Raw genomic sequence first — 5,248 nt, 5'->3', positions numbered from 1 at the left:
TAGTATAAATTTCAAATCAAATCTCAATAAACGACTTTTATATTTTGTGCACTAAGAATAACATGTCGCACTTATTTTCTAGAATCAAATTGTAATCTGTTTTACTTGTATGTTTTGAACTCGCAACTTCAATAACATATGAGTTACTTTTCATAATAATATATTATATTAAATTTAGATAATATATACTTTATGTATCAGTTCACTTTGAACTGGCACCTTCAATAATATATCAGTTATCATGGTAATATATATTATTAGATAATCATTTAAATTTTTAAAGGTTGAAATTTTTGAGGATACACTTTATATGTTCACTTTGAACTGCCACCTTTAATAATATATCAATTATTATTTTTCATGATAATATATTATCAGATAATCATTTAAATTTTACGCTGTTAATATCTCAGATAACCAAGCGTGCGATATCCCACAGTATCCACGCACAAAATATCGCTACCATACTGTTATTGTACTGTCACGAGATGGCAGTGTACGTAATTATATGATACAAAAAGTGATGATAGTACAACATAACACTATATCTATACTGCATACTGTTTAAGTACATCATGGTACATAATCTGTACCGTATCAATATGGCGTACTATTATCGACAGAAGAGAAAGACTGTGGAGACCTCTAGTCAAAGATGATATACATGATAACTGGTACTATAAAAGTATAGTGTCCTAGCCTAAAAATAGTCGTTATAACATTAAAATTAAATATTGGATAGCTGACTGGATGTTCAGTTAAATTGGACAAATTTCTATCAGGACTATATATTGAACAGATGTATCATAGCTCCATGATTATATAAGTGTTCGTGGTTTATCGCAGTGGTTTCCATATGATTTCAGAAGTCAAGAATAGCGGATGGTAGTATGCAACCGGATGGATGACCGCTTCGAAGCACTATAAAATTAATTCCTGAATTTAGAGAAAAACTTTTTTTTTATCATAAGTTTATGATATGTATTCTGGAATAAGATATTAATCAATAATAATATTTTAGCAAACTATAAAATTAATGTATCATTGAAAACATTACTAGCCAGTGATAAAAATTCTCAGTGATAAAATATTATTGGCAAAAACTCATTTAGCTTGCTATAAAATATTATTGAAAATGCCATTCATTTTCAATAAGTTTTTCAATGATACTTTTAATAATAAAATCTATTTTTTCGCGAGCACAATCAATGCGTTCGATACTTTATTTTTCAGCATTTGTTGCCTGATACGTACACAATGAAACGCACATTGCAATATTACATTAACGTAACATGAAACATGATCGTCATTGCAGAAGCTGTGTATTTTTCTCGCAATCATAATTCTGTCATTATTAATGATATTAGGTATGGCCTATCGACAGTCGTGAATTTTCGCAGTCTTTTTCTTAGACGAATTGATTTATGGTAGCTGAACTTTGAATACAAATCTCAATCGATTATATTCTACAATGGCTCCCGAGTTTACTTTAATGGATACCGGATTGAAATTTAGCAAATGTAGGCCTTCCAGTGTACTCACTCGTGACAAATCTACATATACTTGACCACTAAACACTCGTTCTTAGATTCATCATTGCATTTTTACACGTAATTCCTTGACTTTTATGTATAATTATTCTAGAACTGAGAGACAATGAAAATTTTTTCCGATGTACCACCATTTTGTGGAATACTTCGAATTTAATATCTACTTTCGTTATTGTGATTTCTTTGTTATCCGAAATAATTATTTTAATGGAATTAATAAGATTTCCGTCAACAGAGCGATTAACTGCAACTACATTGCCTATCGTTCCATTGACAAGTCCTAAAGTTACATTATGTTTCGTCGAATCATTATTTTAGCGCCAATTGTAATCGCTATTACTCTTTCAATGTCAACTGTTTCCAAAACTTTGTCATCTTTGTCTTTCAAAATTTTGTGTACTTTTTTTTCATTGCTGGAGCACAATTGACATCATTTTCTGCTATCAGTAAAATTTCATTGCCGTCAATTTTATCGAGCATTACCGTGTTCAAAACCTTGCACAAATAACGTGGGTAATAAACATATTGTATCAACCGGTAATTGATTCATATAAGTGCAAAGTTCATTCAATCTGTTATCGCAACTACTTCCTTTGAAATGAATTTTTCTCGACTGAAGAACATTGATGACTGAAGACATTGACGGATTGATCCGCTACCAAACCTATTCATATTCTAGAAAGTATATCACGATATGTGTTGTCGCATCTTTATCGCATTAATCAAGAGTTCGTCGTCAATCGAACAATCTCTACAAATTAGATCCACCCATGATACCTAAATACTTCTGAATCTCTGATCGAGATATTTTAACAAACGGAGATTGTTCTTATAGAGGGAAACTGCAACAAGTCTCCAAACAGAGGAATGTGTTTTCTGCCAAAGAAACCATCATCTGTATCTGCTGTTTTCAGATTATTTTCACTCTTCTCGATTAATTCAGCAACGCACTCAAAAGCTGTCTGTATTTCTTCGAGTCTTTTGTGATATTTCATCACCTTAAAGCAGACGCTGAATTCTTAAAGGCATTCGTATAAATCTCGTATGCACCTTTGAATTCATTCAAATCTCTTTACGGTTTAAACAGAAGAAACAGCAAGTAAAAGTATTTTTCGGATTCAGTTTTTACATAAAATCGATAATGGTTAATTAAATAACACTTTTTTCGTTTTTTTTTTAAATAAACCCGATATAAGTTTGTAACACTTACTTCGTCATTTGTTTCATAATTTCTCAAAATCTGGCAAAATCTGGCAAAATCGTATAAATTCAATTGATTCTAAGTTTCCTTAGGTCTGCTTGGATAGTAATCATCGATGGGAGACAGACAATAAATATTCTTAGAATTTTCATCGAGAGCTTTAATTTCATTAAATGTTTTAACTTTTCTGTTTCTCATCTCATTAACGTCGATCCATTGACAATGTAGGTATCACTGTCTGTACTATACAAGCGATTCCCTAGCAATGTGTCCGCAGCTTCTAAAGCACCGCATTCTCGATTATTCAATGAACGCATCGCAGTTTTGATGTCAAGGGCTTATTCCATCATTGCAAAGTCTATATTGCATTTGTCCGACTTTGTGTTAGAATATATAATTTAAACCCAGTTTGATTTAAGATTTTTAGAGATCTAGAGTTTTAATTTTACAATTGTTCAGAATTTAGTTGTATCTGTGTTATTCTATTACTTTAAAAGAGCGCGTGTGTGAACAGCAGAATAATGTTATCGCGATTTGCAACTGATTGATTATCCCTTTTTTCTGACGGACATGGTGAGCTCATCATCGCGATACTATTAAGCTGTAATAATCTGCGAAATAACTTAATAATTAGTAATAAGCGATTTTAAGGTAATCTGAAACGAATGAATAAAGATATCGGATATATGTATTTATTGTAACTCAGAAGTGTTTAAAACTGTTTCCTGTATATGTGATATTTTCGTTGACTGTAGAAAGCAATACAACGGTATATTGTCAATTTACAGAATTAAATGTTTACTATTCCAATAATTGAATATACTTTAAAGTTTGAACAGTGTAAATTAATTAATAATTTATTTGATGGCTAAGTTTGGAATATATTAATGCCAACAGGTTGTGACATATATTTTTTAAATATTTTATGTAATAGATCAGTAGATACGGTCAAAATATATGTATTTATGATATTCGCACCAATTATTGCGTATTAATGCTCTTAATTGCCCTGCTCTCAATTTTTTATTCTATTTTAAATAAATATTTCTTTACAAACAAAATTTAGAAATAGAGAGAAGATTTATTTATAGAATAAATAGCAAGAATTTTTAAAAAACTGCATTGATGATTTAAGAGCTGCTTGATAAAACTTCCTACATTTAAATTAACTTTTTACATATGGAATTAAATTTTCTTTATATTAAAAATAATTTTAATTGAAAGTGTGCTACAAAACAAGCATATATAAAATAAATTATTCTTTTAGAAGCCTTTTTGTTTATTTACATTTCATTTTACTTTTAGTCCTTGCTTTTAAAGAACTGATTCTACATATAGTCTTTGTTGATCCTTAATGGAAGCTATTTCATAAAGTTGTATGCATTACATGAGGTGAGATATTAATGTGATTCATAAGAAATTAAATCACATTAACGTTCATTAAATGGACGTCGATCTTAACACGTCATCAAAAAATTTTCAGATGATATTCATGTATATACACAGAGTATCCCGTAAGTTTTTGTCAATCGCTTTTTAGACAGAGCGAACTAAACTGAGTCGAAAAGTCCTTTACTATTTTGCAATTTTCGCAATAATTAAGAGATATTAATTAACTAAAAATCGCCGAATTGGTTTTAAATAATTTTTTACTGAAGTATTATCAACTTCATGGAAATAACAATAAGAGATAAAAGTTATTTAATTTCTTCTCATAAAATTCTGAGAATTTTTTTAAATTTTGTAGTATTGTAAAAAAACAGTATTAATCTTACAGTTCTACCCAAGTGGTTAACAAAAACTTACGGGATATTCTGTATATTTATATTTATAATTTTGAAAGTATATTCTGCGAGATATGAGCAAAATTCATCCCTGTTAATCATCCCTGTTAAGTTAGCCCCCACCAGCGATAAATAAATTCTAACACCAAAATTAGGTGCTAATTAGGTGCTAATTAGGTGTTAATTAGGTGCGAAATTAGGTGCTCGAATTGGCAGAAAAAAATTATGGGCGAGGGAGTGAGAGCTTAATATTAAGTTAGCTCCCTCAATATAAAAAAATAAATAATAATAATAATAAACAAAAAATAAATAATAATAATTATTGCGTAAACAAAAAAAACAATTAAAATTTGTTTTTTAATATTATTTAAGGAATCGCCGAATTAGATGCTCGTTCCGTTTAGCAAAAATTCGAACAGTCATATTTATCCCTAAGTCGTTTATAATTGCAAAATTAAATACTCTGACTATGCAAAATAATTCTCTAATTTATGCCTTACTATTTCCAAGCATTTTCGATTTTTACGCTGCAACCCTTAGGGCACTTCCCTCTAGAAATGAACAGACATATTTACCCCTAAATCGTTTAAGATTGCAAAATTAAATACTCTGACTATGCAAAATAATTCTCTGCGCTACTATTTCCAAGCATTTTTTATTTTTGCGTTGCAATCCTTAAGGCACTTCCCTCTTGGAGCGAAAGTGTTGAATAC

The 5,248-nt window shown here is 29.9% G+C and overlaps 1 pseudogene; it reads right to left on the bottom strand.

The window, feature by feature from the left end:
* Positions 1-1,422: 1,422 nt before the first annotated feature.
* LOC108684051 lies at positions 1,423-2,545 on the bottom strand (annotated as a pseudogene).
* Positions 2,546-5,248: the final 2,703 nt, after the last annotated feature.

Source organism: Atta colombica, unplaced genomic scaffold, assembly GCF_001594045.1.
Source record: "Atta colombica isolate Treedump-2 unplaced genomic scaffold, Acol1.0 C798090, whole genome shotgun sequence".
Lineage (NCBI taxonomy): Eukaryota > Metazoa > Arthropoda > Insecta > Hymenoptera > Formicidae > Atta > Atta colombica.
Note: the sequence above shows the minus strand (reverse complement) of the source record. Positions and strands in the feature narration are given on the sequence as shown.